At 38.4% G+C, this 26,564-nt stretch overlaps 1 protein-coding gene across 3 annotated transcripts in view; it reads right to left on the bottom strand.

Annotated features, from left to right (window-relative positions):
• Positions 1-18,740, bottom strand: part of P4HA1 (prolyl 4-hydroxylase subunit alpha 1) — an 84,829-nt gene extending 66,089 nt beyond the window's left edge. The window contains exon 1 of one of the 3 annotated variants that reach the window (XM_060112249.1): positions 18,585-18,740. The gene's annotated coding sequence lies outside the window, so the exon portion shown is untranslated. Of the gene's footprint in view, positions 1-17,971; positions 18,059-18,584 lie in introns of those variants that run through there. The other 2 variants (XM_060112238.1, XM_060112257.1) reach the window with 2 other exon arrangements.
• Positions 18,741-26,564: the final 7,824 nt, after the last annotated feature.

Genomic DNA, 26,564 nt, shown 5'->3' with positions numbered 1-26,564 from the left:
TGAAAATGACTATACTACCCAAAACAATCTACAGATTCAATACAATCCCTATCAAATTACCAATGGCATTTTTTACAGAACTAGAACAAAAAATCCTAAAATTTGTATGGAGACACAAAAGACCCCGAATAGCCAAAGCAGTCTTGAGGGAAAAAAACAGAGCTGGAGAAATCAGACTCTCTGACTTTAAACTATACTACAAAGCTACAGTAATCAAGACAATATGGTACTGGCACAAAAACAGAAACATAGATCAATGGAACAGGATAGAAAGCCCAGAGGTAAACCCAGACACCTATGGTCAACTAATCTATGACAAAGGAGGCAAGGATATACAATAGAGAAAAGACAGTCTCTTCAATAAGTCGTGCTGGGAAAACTGGACAGCTACATGGAAAAGAATGAAATTAGAACACTCCCTAACACCATACACAAAAATAAACTCAAAATGGATTAGAGACCTAAATGAAGACTGGACACCATAAAACTCTTAGAGGAAAACATAGGAAGAACACTCTTTGACATAAACCACAGCAAGATCTTTTTTGATTCACCTCCTAGAGTAATGGAAATAAAAACAAAAATAAACAAATGGGACCTAATGAAACTTAAAAGCTTTGCAAAGCAAAGGAAACTACAAACAAGATGACAAGATGACCCTCAGAATGGGAGAAAATATTTGCAAATGAATCAACAGACAAAGTATTAATCTCCAAAATATATAAACAGCTCATGCAGCTCAATATTAAAAAAACAAACAACCCAATCAAAAAATGGGCAGAAGACCTAAATAGACATTTCTCCAAAGAGGACATACAGATGGCCGAGAAGCACATGAAAAGCTGCTCAACATCACTAATTATTAGAGAAATGCAAATCAAAACTACAATAAGCAACCACCTCACACCAGTTAGAATGGGCATCATCAGAAAATCTACAAACAACAAATGTTGGAGAGGGTGTGGAGAAAAGGGAACCCTCTTGCACAGTTGGTGGGAATGTAAATTGATACAGGCACTATGGAGAACAGTATGGAGGTTCTTAAAAAACTAAAAATAGAATTACCATATGACCCAGCAATCCCACTACTGGGCATATACCCAGAGAAAACCATAATTCAAAAAGACACATGCACCTCAATGTTCACTGCAGCACTATTTACAATAGCCAGGTCATGGAAGCAACCTAAATGCCCACAGACAGACGAATTGATAAAGAAGATGTGGTACATATACACAATGGAATATTACTCAGCCATAAAAAGGAAAACGAAATTGGGTCATTTGTAGAGACATGGATGCATCTAGAGATTGTCATACAGAGTGAAGTGAGTCAGAAAGAGAAAAACAAATATCGCATATTAACGCATATATGTGGAACCTAGAAAAATGGTACAGATGAACCGGTTTGCAGGGCAGAAACTGAGACACAGATGTAGAGAACAAACGTATGGACACCAAGGGAGGAAAGTGGCAAGGGTGGTGGTGGTGGTGTGATGAATTGGGAGAATGGGATTGACATGTATACACTGATGTGTATAAAATGGATGACTAATAAGAACCTGATGTATAAAAAAATAACTAAAATAAAATTCAAAAAAAATTAACATTATAATGTGATCGTAACTATGCAAGAAAACATGCAGAGGAAATTCACCAAAATGTAGTTGTCTCTGGAGAGCAGAACATTAGGTGATTTTTTCCTATTTCTCTGCATTTTCCAGATGTCATAGGGTATATTTACTTTTATACTCCATGTTTATTTTTTTCTCATCATATAATAGGTTATTTTTTTTATTGAAGTATAGTTGATTTACAATGTTGTGCCAATCTCTGCTGTACAGCAAAGTGACTCACTTGTATGTAGACTCTCTGTGATATTCTTTTCCATTATGGTGTATTACAGAATACTGAATATAGTTCCCTATGCTATACAGTAGGACTTTGTTGTTTATCCATCCTATATATAATAGTTTACATCTGCTAATCCCAAACTCCCAGTCCTTCCCTCTCCCAGCCCCCTACCCCTTGGCAACCACAAGTCTGCTATGTCTGTGTTCTGTTTTGTAGATAGGCTCATTTGTGTCATATTTTAGATTCCACATATAAGTGACATCATATGGTATTTGTCTTTCTCTTTTTGACTTCACTTCACTTAGTATGATAATCCCTAGTTGCATACTTGTTGCTGCAGTGGCATTATTTTGTTGTTGTTGTTTTTTTTTTTTTCTTTAAGCAGAAATTCATTCCTTCCTCCCTCCCTTCTTTCCTTTCTTTTTGGCTGCACTGGGTCTTCGTTGCTGTGTGCGGGCTTTCTCTAGTGGCGGCGAGCGGGGGCTATTCTTTGTCACAGTGCATGGGCTTCTCATTGTGGTGGCTTCTCTTGTTGCAGAGCATGGGCTCTAGGCATGTGGGCTCAGTAGTTGTGGCTCATGGGCTCTAAAGTGCAGGCTCAGTAGTTGTGGCGCAAGGGCTTGGTTGCTCCACGGCATGTGGGATCTTCCCGGACCAGGGCTCTAACCCGTGTCCCCTGAATTGGCAGGCAGATTCTTAACCACTGAGCCACCAGGGGAGTCCTATTTCTTTCTTTTTTATGGCTGAGTAGTATTCCATTGTATATATGTACCAATCTTCTTTATCCATTCATCTGTTGATGGACATTTAGGTTGTTTCCATGTCTTAGCTATTGTGAAGAGTGCTGCTATGAACACAGGGGTGCATGTATCTTTTTTAATTATAGTTTTGTCCAGGTATATGCCCAGGAGTGGGACTGCTGGATCATATGGTAATTCTACAATATTTTTAATTTTCTGAGGAACCTCCACACTGTTCTCCATAGTAGCTGCACCAACTTACATTCCCACCAACAGTGTAGGAGGGTTCCCTTTTCTCCACACCCTCTCCAGCATCTGTTATTTGTAGACCTTTTTTTAAAAAAATGTATTTGCTTTTTATTTATTTTTGGCTACGTTGGGTCTTTGTTGCTGCATGCAGGCTTTTTCTAGTTGTGGCGAGTGGGGGTTACTCTTTGTTGTGGTGGATGGGCTTCTCACCACGGTGGCTTCTCTTGCTGCAGAGCACAGTCTCTAGGTACGCGGGCTTCAGTAGTTGTGGCACGTGGGCTCAGTAGTTGTGGCTCACAGGCTTTAGAGCGCAGGCTCAGTAGTTGTGGCGCACGGGCTTAGTTGCTCCGTGACATGTGAGATCTTCCCAGATCAGGGCTCGAACCCGTGTCCCCTGCATTAGCAGGCAGATTCTTAACCACTGTGCCACAAGGGAAGCCCTGTAGACATTTTAATGATGGCCATTCTGACCGGTGTGAGGTGGTACCTCACTGTAGTTTTGATTTGCATTTCTCGAATTATATTTACTTTTATAATGACAAAAATTAACTATACAAAATAATAAACCTAAAACATCAACTTCCATATTATGGCACTATAAGCCTTTAATGAAGTGCTTAACTACACTCTAACACAATAAAGTGGCTAACACGTTTGAGCATGTCCCATTTTCTAACTCTATAAACCTCTAGATTTCTCTGCTTCAAAGATTGTTAAGCTTATTTGAAAGCAACCCAGATATCAAGTAGTGAACTACTGTACATTGTCAGAGTAGCATACTTTTCTATTCTCCTTCCTCCCAGAAATAGACATATGACCCAGGCTAAGGCAGTCATGGACTCTCATTCCCACGAACCTAACAGTTGAGGAGTGGGCTTGTGAAATGGTAAAAAGCAGCTCTTTCTGAATTGCTAAGTTCAGAGGATGTGAATCTGGAGCTGCCTGTGACCATCTTTCCCACTTGACAAGGATAGATAGTAACCTAATCTATAAACAGGACAAAGTTATGCAGAGACAAACAGCTTTACAAGCTCCACAGTCCTGATTATTACAATTACTGCTTTGAATCTGTAAGCTATCCCAATAATCTTCCAACTCAGCTAAGGGAGCCTGTAGATTCCCTTTTTCTTAAACTAGTTCATGATGGATTTCTGTCACTTGCAATAGAAAGTTCAGACCCTCACAGCATTACTCCAAATTACCATGCCAACGTAAGCTGGTTAATAAAAATGAAGGTAGCCTATATAGCAGTGGTTCTAAACTTTAGCTGTATCAGATCACCTAAAGGTTGAGGTACCTAGATCATTTATGCAAGTTCTCAGGTGATGCTGCTGCTGCTACTGCTCTGGGAACCACACTTTGAGAACCACAGGATACAACCATCCCTTGAAATCACATAAAAGGCGCTCTCTGCCTTTAAAATACATTTTACTTCAACTTATTTTTTGGAACTTGTCACTGAATTTCTAATTAATCTAGGGAATGCTTCCTCTAATCTGTTTTAATACTATGTCTAATCCACATTCTTTCAGAAACCTTAAGTGACATGTTAATAGGCAAGCACATCTTTATCAATCACAGGTTTTTAAAACATAATGGTTTCTTTACTTATGATGTCCTCACTTCCATTTATTACCACCTTCATTCAGTTACCAGCTTGCAAAGCAAATCATTATATGCAACTAAGAGTAAAGCATCCCAAAAGACATTAGGGTTTTATTAAAAATAGTAAGATATACTGTGCAGTAGAAGCTAACACAACACTGTAAAGCAACTATACTCCAATAAAAATTAATTAAAAAAAAAGTAAGACACCTTCTTTCTAAACCCTCAAACAAGCTTGAAAGAGAATTTAAATGGGTTAAAGAGGATGCAATCTCCTTTAAAAGAAAGGTAAATCTCAGATCCCTGAGAGGACCTGATGAAAGAAAGGGAGAGAGGGGAGGAAAGGGGAAAGAAAACAAAGCCAAAGAAGAGTCAAAGATACAAAGACAAATTTATACTGATAAAAAATTTAGTGCTAAAACAGTATGGATAAATTACTGATAATATTTTGGTTCTTGGTTAGATGGTAGGTTCATAAGTGTTTTTTATCTAATTTTTATAACACATGTATATTACATGTAATGTTTGATATACATGAATGTAATATTTTTAAAACTGTAAGGAAACAACAACAACAACCTGGGAAACATATTCTCAGGTAGACCTGGAAAAAAATAAATTGCAAAGTGTACTATTTATCTAAAACTTTCCTACAGTCCTTCTCTTCCAGGAAAGTCCAGTCCCACATACTCACAGATCAATCAAACCTGGGAACAGATTTTAAAACAGTTCTGCTACATTCTAAATGTTTACGACTTTGAGTTATCAGGATTCACTGAACTGTATGTTCAAGTTATTCAGTGGATTACTAGAACAGGGCATCTGGCAAATAATTCTATTAGCCTTTTGGTCTAACTTTTTCCTTCCAAGAGAAAAGTTGCAACATTTAAAAGTTTGTCTTTCCTAGACAAATCACTCAAAAATTAATAAGGTGGACTAAAAAATGCTTGTTATTCTAATCTAAACTTTCTCTGACACAAAAAATTTTCCACAGGGCTCCTTCTAACAGTCAGTCTCTCCACACCTTCCACAACTGTTCCAAACCTTTTTAGAGGGCTCCAGCTTTAAGTTTATTTTTCCTCATACAAATTCCATATTCAACTGTTGGTTTTCCTGACATCTGTGTTAGACTTTAATCTTTCTGACAGTTTTTGGTCAACACAAAAGACCAACACACATTCAGGCTTCTAATTCAGGCCACTGCAATGTAGTATATACATCAAGACAGCATGTCTCTACCATATAAGCAGGATGAATTTTCCAAGACAACTAAGAGTGATTACTAATAGAACTAGTTATGTTTCTGTTCTTCCCTATTATCCCTCTGTAAATTGCCATTTGTTTTAACTCTATGAATTCTAGTCATACTTCTGCTCCCAAAGAGAGTGAGATGCATCTCTAGTACACACTTAAAATACGATGGACGAGTGCTTTAATGGTATTAGCAAACTTTTGATCAAAAACTCAGAAATCAGGGCTTCCCTGGTGGCGCAGTGGTTGAGAATCTGCCTGCCAATGCAGGGGACACGGGTTCGATCCCTGGTCTGGGAAGATCCCACATGTCACGGAGCAACTAAGCCCATGCGCCACAACTACTGAGCCTGTGCTCTAGAGCCCGCGAGCCACAACTACTGAACCTGTGTGCTGCAACTACTGAAGCCCGTGCACCTAGAGCCCATGCTCCACAACAAGAGAAGCCACCACAGTAAGAAGCTGTGCACTGCAATGAAGAGTAGCCCCCGCTCGCCGCAACTAGAGAAAGCCAGCGTGCAGCAATGAAGACGCAACGCAGCCAAAAATAAATAAATAAATAAAGAGTTGTTATTAAAAACAACAACAATAACAAAAACCCTCAGAAATCATACTAGCCTCTTTGCCACAACTTTCTGTAACTGAGCAGTGAACCCAGTCTTTGGCATCATTCCAGTGGAAAAACAGTTCAGGATTTAGTTGAAAAGAACCTCTAAATCAAGATATTGCTCTTAACTGAAAGTACTACATAGGCTTTCTTTTGGAGGTTCTTCCAAAGTTCAAAGTCTTCCCTGTCAGAAGTAATCTGAAGATAAGATCATTTCAAAAACACATACCCGTTTTTCCCTATATGGCACCTCAACCACCCCTACTCTTTCTTCTGGAAACTGCCCCCTTCTACCATTTTTTTACTCCCCCAGTCTATCTTTAATTCATCCCCATAGTTTTACCAGTCATGTTATATAGCATGATACTTCTCCCTGACTAAGTAGCCATTCAAAGTTCTTTGCTGGAAAATTTAAAAATGAAACTGAGAAAGAAGTGGCAGGCACCCTTTGAATGCCTCAACTATTTTATAAATAAAGCTCAGGAGAAGTTAGGGACCAAGGAATGAAGCTTATCTGGAAAGGTTTTAAAATGAAGCAAATAACGCAGAGAAGACAGACAAGAGAAAGAAAAAAGCATTCTCATGTTCCAGTCATTCTTGAAGTTTAATCACACTCCTGACCTCTGTTGTTAAGACAACTCCCTATCCCCACAATACTTAAATAAATTCCATTATGGGCTAGTATGAGTTGGATTTCTGTTTAAGCCAGAGTCCTAATTAATATAGTTTCTCTCATCAACCTTGTTGTTAATATTTTTAGAGGCAAACTAAATAACAAGGTAAATAATTCTCATATATTTACCCCTCTCTATTCCCTAGCACCAGAAAGCGATATTTTTCAATTATCTTTTAAATGTTTTTCTTAATTTTGGAGGTCCAATACATGCTACCTCTAATCTGAGATACAAAGTTTAAGAATAAATATGGTTTTAATCCATTTATAAAAAAAGATTTAAATTGGATTCACAATTGAAGTTAAACTCAATGTTTAAAGTTTCTGTTTCAACTAGGAAAGTCAAGTTCCCCTAAACCAGAAACATTTTAAAAATAAATGTAGGCTGAGGGGAAGATTTGAGAAAGAAATGAATCTTATTTATAACTAAAATGGTGCCCTTCTTCACTGACTTTTAAACTGTATATTTTAAACTGTATAGTATACCTCTCAACTATTTCAAACACTTTAGTTAGTAATGCATACATTTCCCAATACAGGATAAAAAAGTTCAGGATTCTTGTTCCTGGGGTAGAAAAAAAAATTACCATAAGTGATACTAAGAGTCCTGCAATTTAGTAAAATTCATCAATAATGTCCACTTTTATTTGGTGGTCCCTTTAACTGGAAGCAGAATAAGCAAAAAGGTAAGGTATCAAATATGAGGCCAAACTTGACCACCAGCCAGTAATAAAAAATCAGCAGGGACTTCCCTGGTGGTCCAGAGGTTAAGACTCTGTGCTTCCACTACAGGGGGCACGGGTTTGATCCCTGGTCAGGGAACTAAGATTCCGCATGCTGTGCAACGCGGCCAAAAAAAAAAAAAAAAAAAAGCAGTACTTCAGATGAAAGTGCCTTGGATGATGCCTGACATGTTACTTTTGAATGTGGGGCAAGAGCTCAAGAATAGCTGGATATGTTGCCAAGGGTGTCTCAAGGGACGTGGAAAAAGAAAAGACTTGGAGAGTTGTGGGAAGCCCAGGCAACCTCAACCCTGGGCTAAGGCAGTGAGAAGGACCAAGCAGCCCAATCTACTAGCAAACAAATGCACAGTTTTTATAATTTAGGAATTTGAGTGGGAGAAGAAAGTGGACAGAGGCAGTGGAAGGGAAGAAGGAAAAGAAGTAAACATTAAATTATACACGTTTTCCTTGTTGCTTATAAATGCTGGTATTTCCAAATATTAACATAGTCTATACATTTCTCATTTGAATAATTTGCAGTATTTTCTCTTGGTTGTATAAACTGGTTATATTAATGAAACTATGTATTTCATAACATGAATATCAATAAATATTGGTTAGAATATTAAAAAACAGCAGTAATATAAAAAGCAGCTATTCTTTAGAGACTTAAACTGTTTTATTTCAATGTATTTATTATTTTTGGCTGCACTGGGTCTTCGTCGCTGCGCGCGGGCTTTCTCTAGTCACCGCACGTGGGGGCTACTCTTCGTTGCGGTGCGTGGGCTTCTCATTGCGGTGGCTTCTCTTGTTGCAGAGCACACGCTCTAGGCGCACGGGCTTCTGTAGTTGTGGCACGCGGGCTCAGTAGTTGCTTGCGGGCTCTAGAGTGCAGGCTCAGTAGTTGTGGTGGTCAGGCTTAGTTGCTCCACAGCATGTGGGATCTTCCCAGACCAGGGCTCGAACTGGTGTCCCCTGCATTGGCAGGTGGATTCTTAACCACTGTGCCACCACGGATAGAGACTTAAACTCTTAAAACTAGGTTTGTTTCTAATTTGGAGAGTGCTAAACATAAATAAGGGAAAGTTTAAAGCCTAATTTCTAAGTTTAAAGAATATAATTGGATATATACATAAAAAGTTTAAAACTTTATATAGTAATTAAAAGAACTCAAAAAATGTTAACAACTATCTGCGAGTTGGGATCACAGTCAATTCTCTTTGCTCAACTTCTGCATTTTAATAAACATTTTTAATAGAAAATTTGTATTTCTATAAATAAATAAGAGAGCTAAAAAATGAAGTCAAAGTAGCAGTGAAGTGAAGAGACAAATTCAAATCACAGACAGAGATAGCAAAATCCAAATGATCAACCACACCTCTACTAGTTGGCATAATACCACCATCAATCCCTTTTGCTCCAAAACAAATTGCATCTATTTTTGATTTTCAGAGGAAGTCCTGAAAAGGCAACTGTAGTGTCTTCGCCACCCTTAGGATACAAGTGGAAAATAAAATCTCGAACAATATACATTTTAGATTTTTTAAGCTTAAGTAAGGAATATGTGGTGAAGCAAACTATTCCAAAAGCATAGCTTTCAATGAAACTTCATTAAAGACTGAATTTTTAAAGCAAGCGATACTACTTGAAAAATTATCATTTAGAAAGAAAGAGCATTCCCTTTAGAAAAGGACCTTTTCATACAAACAAGAACCAATCACAGGAAGCAACAGAAAAATTATCTCATTTGCAACAGCAACAAATATGTTAATTACCTGGGAATAAACTTAAGAAAACTTTAAATTGACCCTAAAATTAACTCAAAATATAGCAAAGATTATTTTGAAATTTAACACTATAAACCTCTTAGGAAAAAAAGAGGTGTAAAGATTCATAACCTTGATTAGGCAATTAGACATAACACCTAGACAACAATTTCTTAGATATAACACCTAAAGCACAAGAAGCCAAGGAAAAAATTAAATTGGACTTCATCAAAATTTAAAACTTTTGTTCTTCAGGAAAGTGAAAAGACAACCCACAGAATGGGAAAAAAATTATAAATCATATCTCTAACAAAAGTTTAATACCCAGAATATATACAGAACTCTTAGAACCCAACAGTAAAAATAATTTAAAATACTCCATTTTTTAAATGGGAAAAGGATTTGAAGAGACATTTCTCCAAAGAAGATACAAATGGCCAATAAGTACATGAAAAAACACTCAACATCATTAGTCACTATGGAAATGCAAATCAAATACCACAATGAGATATCACTTCACAGCCCCTAGTATAGCTATAGTAAAAAAGAAAATAAGTGTTGACAAGGATGTGAAGAAACTGGAACATTCATGCACTGCTGATGGGAATGTAAAATGATGTAGCTACTTTGGAAAACAGTTTTTCAGTTCCTAAAAACATGGAGTTACCATATGACCCAACAATTCCACTCCTAAGTCTATACCCGAAACAAATGAAAGCACATATCCACAGAAATATTTGTATATGAATGTTCATAGCAGCATTATTAATAGTAGCCAAAAAGGTGGAAGCAACCCAAATGTGCATCAAATGATGAATAAATAAAATATGATATATTCATACAATGGAATGTTATTTGGTCATAAAAAGAAATGAAGTACTGATACATGCTATAACGCAAATGAACCTCAAAAACATTATGTTAAGTGAAAAAATCTACAGACATAAAAAGTACATTAGTGGTTGCCTAGGGCTGGGGGAGGGGGAGGAGAGTGATTGCTAACAGATCTGATGTTTCTTTTTGGAGTGATAAAAAAAAAGTACTAAAATTGTTATGATGGTTACACCAACTCTGTGCATGTATTAAAAGCACTTTAAGAGGTAAATTGTATGGTGTGTGAATTGTATCTCAATAAAGCTGTTTTAAAAAAAGAAATCAACAAATTCTCATTTCACTAGGTAAATTCAGGAGTAGGGATGCTGGGTTGTATGGTAAGCATATGTTTACCTTTATAAAGAACTGCCAAATGTTAAAGTCACTATATCATTTGCACTGCCATCAGCAATGGATGAAAGCTCCAACTGCTCCACATTCTTATCAGCATTTGGTATTGTTGTTATTTTTCCTTTTTTCCTTCATTCTTCTTAATGTCTCAATTAATTTTCTCACTTAAGTGTATACTGGTATTTCAGTGTGGTTTTAATTTGCAATTCTGCAATTACTAATGATGTTTAATATCTTCTGGTATATTTATTTGCTGTCCATAGGTCTTTTTGGTAAAGTTTCTACTTAAATCTTTTTTTTTACAACTTTATTGTAGCATAATTGCTTCACAATGGTGTATTAGTTTCTGCTTTGTAACAAAGTGAATCAGTTATACATATACATCTGTTCCCATATCCCTTCCCTCTTGCGTCTCCCTCCCTCCCACCCTCCCTATCCCACCCCTCCAGTTGGTCACAAAGCACCGAGCTGATCTACCTGTGCTTCTACTTAAATCTTTTGTCAAATTTTTATTAGATTTTTCACTTACTACTGAATATTGTGAGTTCTTTATATATTCTGCATACAAGACTTTTGTCAGATATGTGATAGGGGAATATTAACTCCCAGTCTGTGACTTGTCTTTTTACTCTCATAACACTGTTTCAAACAGCAGAAGTTCTTAATTTTCATGAAGTCGAATTTATCAATTTATTCATTTATGGATCATGCTTTTGGTATCTAATTTTTTGGTGATTAAAAAAAAATCTTTGCCTGATCCAAGGTCAAAAAGATTTTGTCTTATATTTTCTTCAAGTTATTTTCTAGCTTCAGGTCATATCTCGAGGTCTACGAACGACTTTGAACTAGTTTTTGCACAGACAGTGAGGAATTTTTGCACTGAGGCTATAATAAAGAAAAATATTCTATTTTGATGTTTGAGTGCTCATTGCCTTAAAGCCCCACACCTCCCTCTCCCTTTTGCCCCACAGCTGGATAAGTCAGTAAGAAAGCCCAGCCATTGCCTCCTTGGGCGTCAGTGGGAAGCTAAAACCATGTAAATCCCACACATGAGAACTATCACACTCCTTCTGGCCACGATAAAAATTAAACCCAACCGCCCTTCTTCACTTTTGCTTCATTCTGGACTAAACCTAAGACCTCTCTGTGAGGAATCCTTTTCAGTTGACTGTGTGAGTAAACTTTATTTCATATTTCATATCCATTGGTGCCTTTCTGTCATCTGTCCCAAGATTTATATAAATTTCTGGGCAAGGGGCTGCCCAGTGTCCGACAGAGGATATTATATGCCCAAATAAGACAGTTTTTGCATATGAACGTCTAACTACTCCAGATTATCCTTTCTCTATTGAATTGCTTTAATACCCTTGTCAAAAACGAATTGACCATTTTGTGTGTCTGAATTCTCTGTTTTGTTCCATTGATCTATCTTTTCTCTATCTTTACCCTTGAGTACTGCAGCAATTAAGTTGAAATCAGGAGTTTCCCAACTTTTTTGTTCTTTTTCAACATTATTTTACCTTTTTCTAGTTCGTTTTTCCATATCAATTTTAGAATCAGCTTGTTACTTTCTGTAATAAACCCTGCTGGGATTTCGACTGGAATCGCATTGAATCTATAGATCAGCTTGGACGAATGGTTGTCTTAACAATATTATCTTCCAATCCATGTATATGGCATATCTCTCCATTTATTTAGGTCTTCTTTGGTTTCTTCCACCAGTGTCTTATAATTTTCATTATACAAATCTTGCACATGTCTTGTAAAGCTAATACTAAATATTTCATAGGTTTTGGTGCTATTGAGATGGTACTTTTAAATTTTAATTTCTAAGTATTCACTGTTATTATAGAAAAATACAACTGATTGTTATATATTGACCTTCTGTCCTTCAACCTTGCAGAATTCAGTTATTAGGGCTGGAGCTTTCTGAAAAACCTTTCCGATTTTCTGCATAGACATTCTGTCCACGATTAGAGACAGTTCCTGCTCTTTGAAACACACTGTTAAAACAATGAAGACAAGCCACAATCTGGGAAGAAATATTTCCCTATAACATATGTTACTATTCCACTACTAGATATTTATGCAAGAGAAAAGAAAGTATATATTCCTCCAAAGACTTATATGCAAATTGTGAATGTTCACTGCAACTTTGTTTATAATAATTAAAAGCTGGAAACAACCCAAATGTCCATCAATTAGTACATGGAAAAAAAAAGTTCTGTGGTATATCCATACAATATAATACTACTCAACAATAAAAAGGAACAAACACATAACAACGTGGATGAATTCCAAAATAATTATGCTGAGTTTAAAAGCCGGACACCCTCCTCCCCCCTGCAAAAAGTACATACTATATGAGTCCATTTACAGAAAACTCTAAAAAATGCAAACAAATCTTAAGTGTCAGAAAAAGATCAATGGTTACCTGGGGATGAGGAAAGGGCAGGAAGGAGCGGGAGGGTGGGATTACAAAGAGTCATGAGGAAACTCTTGAGGGTGTTGAAAATGTTCCTTATCTTGAGTGTTGACAATCTCATGGGTATATACTTTTGTCAAAATTTACCAATTGCACACTGTAAATGTGTGCAGTTTACTGTATATCAATTATACCTCGATAAAGTTGTTACAGTATACCAATTACTTTAATTTATTAGTAATCACCCTTATTATGTCATATGTTAGTGTTTTTATTTACCTATAAAACATTATCACTTGGTAGCTACGATTACTGTTCACAAATATAATTATTTAAGATTTTTTTATTCAAACAGTAAATTGAGATCTATTCTCAAAATACCTTTGAGGTTTAAAGACTGGTAAATTTGAGAGTATGCAAATTTGAGAATGTCTTCAAGCAACTTTTGAATATGAATAAAATCTTGTCTGGGTTTAAAAAAAGGGGGGAGGTTGTTAGAACAAGAGGGCAAGAACAAAGGCCATATGTATACAGCAAGTAATGCTTTGAGGACCTAAATTCAACAACTAGGTTTAAGAAGCACTAAAATAATTATTTACTGATCATTGTTTGAAAGAATCAGACCTGAAAAGCCAGTTAATATAAGATTAGAGTGTAAGAGAAGTCTTGAGCCTACTTAAAACCAGTTAATCAATATTTACTAAACACTCTCAAATAAAACAATTAGGCATATAAATCTATGTAGCTGTCCTCTATTCTGTATGTTCATTCAAACATGTTGTTATAATGGTTCTCCCAGCACAATGTTCAGAGCATAGTAACAGATGCTAATACTTAATGATCACAATACTGAATCAAGGAAAACACCTTTTTCTCTCATTCTCTAAAACTAAACATACTTTGTACACAAATTTCCCTTTGTAACAGAAATTCTTAAAATTTTTCAGAAAACAGTTCATGGTTGAAAGTTTAAGAAATTATACGGGCAATAGTGCGAGGTACTGAGGTGAAAAACCTTAAAAAATATAGATTCAGAAAAACAGAAAATAGATTAAAATAGACATCTGAAAATTAGTGATTAATACTTTACAAGTTTCCATTTCTATTACTTACTCCCCAGAAACTTTACAAAAGCATCTTCTCCCAAAATTTTTACACGCTTATAGAATCCATTTCTTCACTGCTATAGACATAACAGAAGATTCTTCCATTTGATGCTTCATCTCAATGTTCACTGTTGACTACTAATTTTTTTTTTTTTTTTTTTTGGCGGTACGCAGGCCTCTCACTGTTGTGGCCTCTCCCGTTGCGGAGCACAGGCTCCGACGTGCAGGCTCAGCGGCCACGGCTCACGGACCTAGACGCTCCGCGGCATGTGGGATCTTCTCGGACCAGGGTACGACCCCGCGTCCCCTGCAGCGGCAGGCGGACTCTCAACCACTGCGCCACCAGGGAAGCCCGACTACTAATTTTGACTACTAATTCTTGGGCAAATTACTTGACTTGGAATCTCAGTTTCTTTATTTGTAAAATGGGGATGATATAAAACCACCTCACAGAATTATTTTAAAGATTAAATTATATAATATTATGAAACAACACTTTATAAATTGTAAAGTGCTTTAGTTGTTATCGGGTTGATTAAAAAATCTTCTCAGAGCCCAATCCAATCCCCTAGAAAATTCACTTAGTGGGAAGAAAAAAGTACTGATATAAGAATTTTATTGTCATGTTATTTCTTTTCCTAAAAAAAAAAAGAGTACAGATAGAATGAAAACTGGTTAAAGTTTACTGTAGCTAAACAGGTAGATAAGATAAAGCGCTAAATTACAGCCTTCTCTTCACACTACTTATAATGAAGAAATAGCTCAAATGCCCAACAAGAAAGGCTGAGTATATTACTTTGATGTATTATAATATCACTATTTAAGTGAAAAATATGTAAACCAAAACATGGACACATTTATATAAAACACTAAGCAGGCAGCGGAAGAAGTCCAAGACAGTACTCATTCACTGATGACAACTATGTAAGAAGCATGAATCTCTATACTGTATTTTTTGCCAATACACAACCAAATATACTAACAGTCATACTGAGCATCCACAGCAACATCAGGAAAAGGAATGTTTTTCATTATATCAAGTTCAAAACCGCTGGAGTAACCTTAATGAAGTCCTTTGAGCGTCATTAGTTTTTATTGAGGCACAATATATGGCTAGAAGAAAATTAATGAGAGGATACCTTTAATTTATACAAATAAATTTCACTGAGTAGAAACACAAATGAAACTTTAACTAATGAAGCTTTCACAAATACACATACACACTTTATTTGGCTTGTCTCTTACACATTCATTTTTTATACACACACACACCCATTATGTAATTATAAGATTCAAGATCTCACTGTCAGAAGAGCAATAAAGTGTAATGCCAAGGGCCTGTGCAATTTACTTTTTCTTTACCTTAAAGTATTTTTCACTTTCAGAGTACAGCCAAAGACATGTTGCAACATATAAGGGGTTGGGGTGAGGCCAATATGATGTACGATTGCCTAGGCAATTTAGCAGTTCAACAATTCTCCAACCAACTTACTTTTGTTAAAAAACTCTTTTAGCAAAAGTTTATTAGGGTCATCTATATAGTCAAGTCCAGTCAGACTTACAAGCCCAGCTCAATTTTCAAAAATATTCAAGAAACCCTGCCTCAAGATACCTAGATGCCCTTACTCCATACCTTTCACTTTTTGGTTCTTGTAGCGTTAGGGTTTTGCAGTTTATAGATGCACTTGTGGAGGGAGAGAGTATCTGTAAATGGTAATTAAAATTCCACACAGGTATGTATACTTGCATTTTCAGACCCAGGGTCCACACCTTCTATCAGATTCTCAATGGATTTCATGACCTCAAAATAGGTTGAGAACTACTACTATGTATCTCATAGGGACACTTTTCAAATCTAAGAGATGTAATTACATCCCTCCCAGTTAATAACTGCTAAGTAAAATAAGGCATTCCTTCCACAGGAGTGAAGGCTCACAAGCTTTATGGCTGCATCCCTGGAATAAAAGCAGGAGCTTGAACATATTTGCCCTATGAAAGATACTGCTTGTCAGTATACAACCCACTCTGCACTATTAGAAAAGGTTAACATCTCCTTACCAAAAAGCCAAGATTCCCCTGCAACAACCTGGACTACCCTGGTAATACAAAGTTTTCCTTTTTCAATAGTCTTTTACACTGTCTAAATTTTTCTGCAATAAATTAAAGTTGTACACATTTTTTCATCTTTTTTTTGTTACTATTTTAGTTACCAAAATACAAAATGGCCAATAAAATTATCCACTTACCAAAATCCTTGATTTTCAGTACTTCAAAATAAAACTCATTTTAAGATATCAAAGCATTATTCACCTGAAGACACAGAGTAGTCCTTTTCCTAGTAACTATGTTAAATCTATAAGAATCATTTGTGGGCTTGCCTGGTGGCGCAGTGGTTAAGAATCCGCCTGCCACTGCAGGCGACACGGGTTTGAGCCCTGGTCTGGGAAGATCCCACATGCCGCGGAGCAACAAAGCCCGTGAGCCACAACTACTGAAACCTGAGCGCCTAGAGCTCGTGCTCCACAGCAAGAGAAGCCACCGCAATGAGAAGCCCACGCACCGCAACGAAGAGTAGCCCCCGCTCGCCGCAACTAGAGAAAAGCCTGCGCACAGCAACGAAGACCCAAGGCAGCCAAAAATAAATAAATAAAATAAAATAGATTTAAAAAAAAAAGTCATTTGCCATCAGTCATCTAAAATATTGGCAGGACTTAAAGCATAATGTACCAAAACCAAAACTGACATGACTTTCAAAGGTAAGTGATGAAACCTATGCTTCCCACAGAAAGAATAAAATTTGAAGTTCATCGTTAAGATTTAGAAATCATATTCACAGGCTAAAAGTCAAAGTTAAAGAAAAATCTCTGAATGTCTAAATTTTAAATCAAGGCAAAAAACCTTATTCACGGTTGTTCACTTTCAGCTTCTTAAATATTTCCTCCTTAACGTACCCATTTTTTCCATAGATACTTGATCAGAAAAATCCCTTCTAAATGTTTTATAAATTAAATTCCAGTGTTCCTGCTATGAGGACTGAATATTTCATCAGATTATTTTAGGAAAAGACTAGCCTCATTCATAAGCTACATCTAAATCTAAAAAGGGAAATACGTTTCTTCCCCGAACCTACAAAAAAAAAAAAAAAAAAGGCAAAAGTTGATGAAAGAACACTGCTGCCACGTCTTTTCCCTTCCCCCACTCAGTAGTGGCTATTTCATCCCTTCAGAGTGCATTCCAAGGGAAAGTCCATAGCTCTCAGAGAAACCAGCAACAGTTAAGTCGAAATTGGCAAGCCGCTTTGGCCTTTTCGATCAATTCCTAAAAGGAGATCTAGTTTCTTCATCCCTTTCTTAAAGCAAACAGTGCAAAATTCCAAGTCTTCACCACTCTACCCGGAACGCCTAAATTGTTAGTGTCTAAAAACTGACTGTATTTAATACAATCGATTATTTAGGAGAAATGGTCCCATACTTATGGAACCATTCTTCCTCCCCCTTAAAACATACAGCTGGGGGCCATCCACGTAACTCAAAGTTCTCACATAGTCAAAGAATTCCATTTACTGATGTGGACTTTTAAAAGCAGCAAACTTGGTGGAGAGAAAGAGAGGGGGAGGGGAGAAGCTCATGTGCCTTTAAAAATTTTATGTGGCAGAAGAAGGAAGGAAGAAAACTAGCTTCCCAGTTGACTGGAGGATCTGACAGCCGACTTCCTCAACCCAGCCGCCCGAAACTCGCCGCCCGGGGCTACCTCCAGCTGCTCCGGCAGCACCGCTGCGCGCAACAGATGAGTAAAGCCTGAACTTCCGCGGGTAGGTCCTCTTCCCAGACCCCACGACTCTTCGGCAGGATAAAAATGTCCGAGCGCTTCCCCGTCAGCTATAAGCTTTAAAAACCGCTCTCCATTGCCACACGCTAACCATCTGCTGCTGTGGAGGCCGAAAACCCTCGCGTACTCCTCGGCTTTTTAGGCAGGACCAGGTAGGAGAGGAGCTCGGAAAACTCAACAGGGTGATTCCTCCCCAGGAAGGAATATTCAAGAAAGTGCTGGTCCCCGGGGCGGAGACTGATGCTGCCGCAGCCCCAACGGTCGGGGGCGCCAACCTGGGAGGCGGTGGGAAGAGGAGCACGGAGGAGGGCTGAAGGGCCTCTGGGGCACCCAGGAGACGCGGGGCGCAGGGCGAGGGGCCGAGTCTCCAGGGGAGAAGGTACTGAGCCAGTAGTAGTAAACTGGGGGAGCCTCCCCCTGCCACCGAGCCATACCACGAGAGGGGGCGGGGACCAGACCCCCATAGCCATCCGAGAAGGGCCACGGCTGCCCAAGGATTTAAGCCTCAGTCCCCAAGGTCGGAGGAGCGTCTCACCTGGGAAGTGGCACGGGAGGGCTGCGCGTTCTTCAGTCCCCGGTCGCCTGCGCTCGGCCGGCTACCTAATCCCTTCCCTCAGCCCGTTGGCGGCGCGACTGGGCAGCAGAGGGAGCCAGTTAGCCCTTTTATAACCTCCAGGCTGCGACGGCTGCGCTGAGGAGGAGGCGACTGCAACCCTCGCTACGTGAGCTCGATCACACCAGCGTCCCGGCGTCTGCGCAGGCGCCCAGCCCGGACCCTCTCCGCCCCTACCCGCGGCCCACGCCCCACGCCCAGGACTCCTCACCAGCTGGTGGAGTCTGAGGCCCAGAGGAGGGGCCGGCGGTCGCGCCTGGGATGTAACGCGCCTGCGCGGGGTTCTCGCCACGCCACCGTCACCGTGGTTACCTCAGATTTGCCCCGCTTCTTTCAACAGGTTGTTTAGCGCCTGAATTTCGGGATCAGCCCCTGTCAGGCCTGAACGACGAAACCACCAGCGAGGAAATATCTTAAATTTGAGAAGAGGAACATGGAAGCGTAGGAAATAAAGCAGAAAAGAAGTATCGGGTGGAAAATAACACTACATCCTGTATTGATATCTCAGCTGTCTTGGCCCTGAGGCTTTTTGCTTTACTAACCTCCCTCTCTCACCTACACTCTTTTTATGTGAATCTCGCTCTATCGCCCATTTTTATATTTTAATCAGTAGATAATAGACTGCATGCTCCAGAGGTTTTCTGGGTTCAATTTACGGCTCAGTCCCATAAAACTTCGGGCATTAACCTCTCCGTATGTCAGTTTCCTCATCTGCAAAATGAAAATGACGGTAGGTACCTCACAGTACCTACCTCATTGTTGTGAGAATTAAATGAGATAATGTATGTAAAGCACTTAACCCATGCCTAGCACACAGAAAGGGCTTGGTAAGCATTAGATGGTGTTATAGCATATAAGGAACCCAGTGTTGTGTTTAGTCTAATATTTGCCTTAATCATTAAAATCCTGAAAGAAGAAAGCCCTACTATCAGGGAGCAGACAATGTAGGAGATATTTTTTCCCTTGTCAGCGAAGGAGAAGAAAGACTTCTCTAAGACTTGTTAGTCATTAAAATGTTATAAGTCATAATTCTAGTTATTACTTTAAAATGTATATCTCAGAAGTAACTAAATTTCCTTGTCAATTGAATTATTATGAACTTTCATCAAATCTTTAGCCGTGGTCATTTTTAAGTCTTTTGTCATTTACAGACAGTTCTGGGTGTACTCTGATGCTTTTGCAAAAATGTTCCTATAAAAGGGTTTCATCTTCAAGGAATTCATGGAAAAGGCTCTGACAAGTACAGGTTTCTGGTAACTGACTATACTGCTGAACTGAATGTATAAGCATTTTCAGAACTCTAATGGAAAACTGATGAATTCATAAAAGTGCTAACAAAAGATCAAGATAAAAAATTAATTACATGGGACTGAATGAACTGATGAGGATGATTATAATTTTTGTGACTTTCTGTTTGAATAATAAAAATAAAATACAGTGTGGGGCTTCCCTGGTGGCACAGTGGTTGGGGGTCTGCCTGCCAATGCGGGGGACGCAGGTTCAAGCCCTGGTCTGGGAGGATCTCACATGCCGCGGAGCAACTAGGCCCGTGAGCCACAACTACTGAGCCTGTGCGTCTGGAGCCTGTGCTCCGCAACAGGAGAGGCCACGACAGTGAGAGGCCCACGCACCGCGAGGAAGAGTGGCCCCCACTCGCTGCAACTGGAGAAAGCCCTTGCATAGAAACAAAGACCCAACACAGCCAAAAATATAAATAAATAAATAAATAAATAAATAAATAAATAAAAAGTGAACTTACTGCTATCTTAAAAAAAATAAAAATAAAACAAAATACAGTGTGTGTGTGGGGGAAATTGTTTCTAAAGTTTTCCATGAATGCTAAAAGGCATAGCAATAATTAAAATTTAACTCTTATCTAGGAGGTGGAGTTGATTATACAGATACAGAAATAGTCATAGAGAGGGTACTTGGGGAAGAGTAGGCAACCAGAAATTAAATACAGTGATAAATATAGTGAACCGCTAATCAGCAGTTCTCAGAGTGTGGTCAGGGGGTTCACAGGGCAAAATTATTTCATACTAAAAATTTATTTGCCTTTTTCACTCTAAAGATATTGCACGCATAAGAATGAGAATCTTCTATTAGGCTAGATATTAAAGAGATTTGCAGAAATAATAATGCCACTCTTCTCACTAAATTATTTTTGCTCTGGAAAATAGTTATTTTTCATTAAAAAGTATGTTATTTAACATGTAACAGATTTATTATTGTTTTTAAATGAATAAATAAATATTTTACATGTTTGTTTTAACTCCTAATACAGTAAATTTTGATAGGTATTATCCACATAAAAGCTTTTTGGAGTCCTCAGTGCTTTTTAGGAGTGTGAAATGGTTATGAGACCAAAGAGTTTGAGAACCACTAGTCTAAACAAATAGCAGGGAGCCCTTGACACAAAAGAGGCAAAGATCTCTTCTTTAAATCTTGGTCTCAAGTGGAGCTATAATCAACGTATCCATTGGCCCTATATAGAGCAGACTCTGAAAATTGCATTTTACCCTGTAAATAAAATGGCTCCAGACCTTGAGGCAGATTTACTGTGAAGCTAAGAAAGCTTAATTTTCAGGGGGCTTCATTTGCACTAGCCCTTTCCAAGACCCTGGAAGGGGCCCTAACAATACGCTCACACTGTCATATGCTTTTGTAAAATTTGTGAAAGTTAAAATTTTAATGGCAATCTTTAGACTTCTAATCCTTTCCTCACTGATTTTCCCTACATCACACTTCCCCTTGTCTAGTGGTGTTGGAGTGGCTAGACGGCATTTTTATAATTTAACTGTAGGGAACTTGAGTTAGAATACATTTGGCTTGAGTTTAGTGGGATATATTTTTGTAATTCACAGTCATTCCCAGGTATAGTTAAGATATTTTCAGCTGTCCCAGTGTAGGAGTGGCATCCAAGAATACTCCTACCATCCATTGTACTGACCCACCCAGCACTGTAAAACAAAGGTACAGGGCCAGACACCATATAGCTATTTGAATGTGTCCTGTGTTCTAGCATCAAAAATATATGGATAGTGGTGGAGAAGCTAAGTTGAAACTTTTGGAGCCTAAAGCTAATCTGTGAGAAATTCTTCCAATTATTGGATGTATACATTTTAAAATTAAAGATTTAGTGCTTATCAATGCTTAGCCAATAAAAGTAAGTCCTTTTTTGTCAGAATTTAATGAGGCTATCCACAACAAACTGGTTAGAATGTCATCAGTTTAAAGAAAACTGATGTGCCCTGAACTCAATTAAGTCATACAAATAAAATTATTTGAAATTTTCCCAAATGTGATAACAATCTTAAAAATTTACATGACATTATCAATCATGAGTTGTGAGGCTGAAAGAAACTTCTGACCTATCCCTATAAAGATCATTTGGTTGCCCAAAAAGGACACTTCATATCAAATCTACATATGACTACTCAACCCAATCATCCCTGCTTAGTTAGAATGAAGACGACAAATACCTTGGGAGTAGAAAAAGAATGACATGACTCCCCTCTGAATGGTCAAACATTAGAGTGGAGGTAAACCACCATTAAATCTCTTCTTTTACATTGGAAAAATTAATCAATCAATAATTATTTCTTTAAGAAATATTGAAAGTCCTATATTCTTAGGAAAAGCCTATTATGTAGCCACAGTAACAACTAATGAGCAGAAGTGATTCTAAACTCAATTAATAGATAAATGGGCACTCAACCCTATGAACAATCTTCTGAAAAACAAGCCAGTCAGGGACAGCCTCCCGCTTTTTAAAGTTAGTCAAAACAGCAACAGCTTTACTCTAGTGAGCACATCTCTGAAATTCAGCCAATTGTCAACAGTCTCTCCAGCAGAGTAATCATGTTTCCACAGCAGACGTCAACCCACTTTCACCTTTGAAAGTCAGCCAATCCCTGAACTCTGTCTTTCACAAAAACAAGATAAGATCAGCAGAGGGACAGTCAAACAAGCATAGTGCTTTTCTACACATAGAAAGTAATAAATCAACGTTTTATTTCACATTTTGAATGATGGTTTCTTCCCTTGACATTGAGCACTTTTGTTGTGTGCCCAACAAAAAAGGCAGCGAAAACAGAAGACATAGACCCTTTTATTGAAGGCACTCATACATATGAAACAATTAGAAATTATTTGAGAGAGTAAGTGTTGAATGTGTTGTGAGGATTATAAAATACTACCTACTTGGAGACACTGCTTTGGGAAAGCAAGTGTTCTCCTTACTTGCTGCAAGTAATATTAATAAATCCTTCCTTCTCTGGAAATTAATTAATTAATTAATTAAAATAAAATAAACTTGATAGTGAGGAGGGTGAATAGAGCTAAATTTGATGAAATAAGTAATGGTGGATAGGTTTTTTTTTACCAGGGGATTAAGATGATGGAGGCAATATTTTAGAAGTATTATGCTATGTGAATTAGAAGAAAGTGGCATCTAGATTAGTAATTCACAATTCATTTGAATAAATATTTATGGAAGGCTTACCACTGTGTCCAAGACACTGCCTACTGGGCTGTGGAAGATCAAACTTTAATTAGACAGTCTCTGCTTTTTTTTTTTTTTTTTTTTTGCGGTATGCGGGCCTCTCACTGTTGTGGCCTCCCCCGTTGCGGAGCACAGGCTCCGGACGCGCAGGCTCCGGACGCGCAGGCTCAGCGGCCATGGCTCACGGGCCCAGCCGCTCCGCGGCATATGGGATCCCCCCAGACCGGGGCACGAACCCGTATCCCCTGCATCGGCAGGCGGACTCCCAACCACTTGCGCCACCAGGGAGGCCCCAGTCTCTGCTTTTAAAGCGTTTATAAACTTATTGGATAGAGTTAAAACCTACACTTGTGGCAGTGGGAATTCATTCACCCAATAAATACTTCCCTATATGACCCAAATAATGCTAAATGACGGGTATGTCTCCTGCTGTCACAGAACTTGGAGCCCTTTTACGGAAACTGACAATACACTTAAATAAATAAATAAGTAAATAGACAAATGTGACAAAGGAAAATGACAAGATGCTATGAAAAAGAATAATAGGAAGGACATAATTTAGATTCATAACAGAGGGAAAGTGTCTCTGAAGAACTGACATAAGCTGAGACCTGTGTTAGCCAGCCGAAGTGTGTGAATAAGAACAATCTAAAGAGAGAGAAGAGCATGTGTGAGAATCGTGTGACAGGAAAATGCCTGGTGCATTTGAGAAGCTAAAAGAAATTCAGTGTGACTGTAGTGCAATAAGCAAGGGAGAAACTGGTATGATCGGTATGTGAAGGCTCAATCAGCCGGGCCTGCTTAGTACTGTAACAAATATAATGGGAAGGCATTGAAGTATTTTAAACAGTGAAGTAAAATTACATTATTTATCATTAACAGAGTAAAAACACAACGTAAAAAAATATGAGTTTTCCATGTCACTTGACATGGGATGGGTCTTAGAACTAGGAGTGATAGGGACTTACTCTTTAATCATGAGTAAGGACATGAAAGTCGAGAGATGAGGTATTCTAGAATGTAGCTGAGACTAGAAACCATTCCAGTCACTAATATCCTGTCACTGTGGCACTGAGGAAAGTGGCGGCAATGGGGTAGCCAGACCACCTCCATCATGTGGCCTCAATAGGGACACTCACTGTAGCAGGCAGAATAATGGCCCCTCAATGGCCACATCCTAATCCCTAGAACCTGTGAATATGTTACCTTACATGGCAAAATAACTTTTCAGGTATAATTAAATTGAGGACCTTTATATGGGGAGAGTAGCCTGGATTATCCAGGTGGGCCCAATCTGATTAAATGGATTTTTTTAAAGCTAAGAACCTTCCCAGGCTCTGATCAGAGAAAGATGTGAGGATGGAAGCAAAGTGAGATATTTGATATGTTGCTGATGTGAAGATGGAGAGAGGGGCTCCATAAGCCAAGGAACATGGGAAGCCTCTAGAAAGTGGAAAAGGCAAAGAATTGGATTCTCCTCTAGAGCCTCCAGAAAGGAATGCAGCCCTGACAATACTTTTGAGTTTAGCCCAATGAGACCACTGTCAGAGTTCTGACCTACAGAACTGTAAGATAATAAATTTGTATTGTTTAAGCCATCAGGTTTGTGGTAATTTGTCATAGCAGCAAGAAACTGATACACTTATGTATATGATCATGACTGAAACAATGGCTGAAGACTGACATTTCTCAAGGGTCTGAGTAAATTTCCCACTGTTCTCTCCTAGAGGTGAATGTAGTTACTAGGACAGACCCTTTACACCAGATAAGCATTCTTGAAATCATGGGAATTGTCTGAGGAAGAGGACTCCAGAGAGGAAGAAAGATTTTCTCTCAATAAGCACAATAGGAGCATTAAGACCTCTAATTTTAATATTAAAAGGCATGCGAACTCCTCATCTTGTACCCTCATAAGGCAGGACATATGAGTTACATAAAAATTGTGCCAGGGTCTTTAGTTTGGAAAACTAGCCAAACAGTGGTAACAACAACGAAAATAAGGAAGTTGGGAAAGTGAGCTGAATTTGTAGAGAAACTAAAGAATTTGATTCTAAATCTTAATGGATTTGAAGTGGCAGGGACCATCAAAGGCTACAGACTTACTCTGCCAATTAATAACCAGTTTGTCAATACTAAGCAGATTTCCACATCACTACAGGAACTGATATAAGGGCTAAAATTCTGACTTTCTATCTACTTGCAGTTCTAATTTAAAATTAATCTGTGACTTCTTTAGATTTAGTTCTGCTCACCTTGAGTCAACCACACATTAACTGCACGTATATTTCTGCTATTAGTTGGGAAGGTAAAGTTACCTCCCCATGGCGTTCATTAGTGTTGTTCACCAAATAATTCTAGGGCTTTTCTCTTCCCAGACAGAAAGGTCTGCTCTTCACTGTCTTTGAAGTTAGTTGTGGCTAACTTGCTTTGGCCAATGAAAGCAACATGTTTGAAAGTCAGAATGTGTTTCACCATGTTCCCTTCCCACTGTTGCAGTTACCCTGGAAGCCTGTATCAAGATGAAATCTTCATCAGTCCAGGTCTCTGAGTTCCTACAATGAACAGAGCACTAAACTCTCCAGTGCTTTGACAGTCTCCACTGGATATGCAGCTTGAGTGAAAAATAAACTTCTATAATGTAAACTTACTAAAAGTTAGAGTTGTTTGTAACCATAGCATTACCTAGCCTCTCTTAACCTATCAATACATACTACTTAAACAAGCCAGCCAAACTTTTCCTTTACAAAACCTCTTACTAGAATTGTATTTATTAATTATATTTTTACCGGGAATGGACACTGTGGGATGCCTACCTAATATTCATTCCTCCCTTTACCAACCTTATTAAGACTTCCCAAATTGCCCAGCCTTTCAGTTTCAGTGTGACTTGTACTTCTGCTTAGGATGTAAAAAACTGAAAGGAATTTTGCTTCCACGTTTACAATGGAAAAAAGGCAGATAATCTACAAAATCGTAAATGTTCTTGAGCATAACAGACAGCTGAGGTTGAAAGGCAACCAAGTAACCTGAGCTCCAAGGAGAAATGGAACACAAAGTTTAGACCTTTGCAGAGTAAGAAAAAACTCAGGAAAAAATTTTAACAAACTGTTGAAATCCAAGTATTGTCAGTTAGGAGCCTCAGGCACAAGGGTAGATTGTACTCACTAGTTCTTCCCACAAGCTTAGTGGTGCTCAGATGAAAGACTGGGAACAGGGCAGGAGATCATAGAGCTCCACTGGATGGTACAGGAGTAAAGGAGGAAATTGGCAGCAGCTAGGAGTTGGACATAAAACCTCCTCCCAAACCTTTTTTCCTCAGGCTCTTCTATCTTACAAAGCAAAAGCCTTAAGCCACTGCATAAGTGGCAGCAAACCCTTTGGCTCCCAGGGCACAGGTT

Source organism: Mesoplodon densirostris, chromosome 1 (genome assembly GCF_025265405.1).
Source record: "Mesoplodon densirostris isolate mMesDen1 chromosome 1, mMesDen1 primary haplotype, whole genome shotgun sequence".
Lineage (NCBI taxonomy): Eukaryota > Metazoa > Chordata > Mammalia > Artiodactyla > Ziphiidae > Mesoplodon > Mesoplodon densirostris.
Note: the sequence above shows the minus strand (reverse complement) of the source record. Positions and strands in the feature narration are given on the sequence as shown.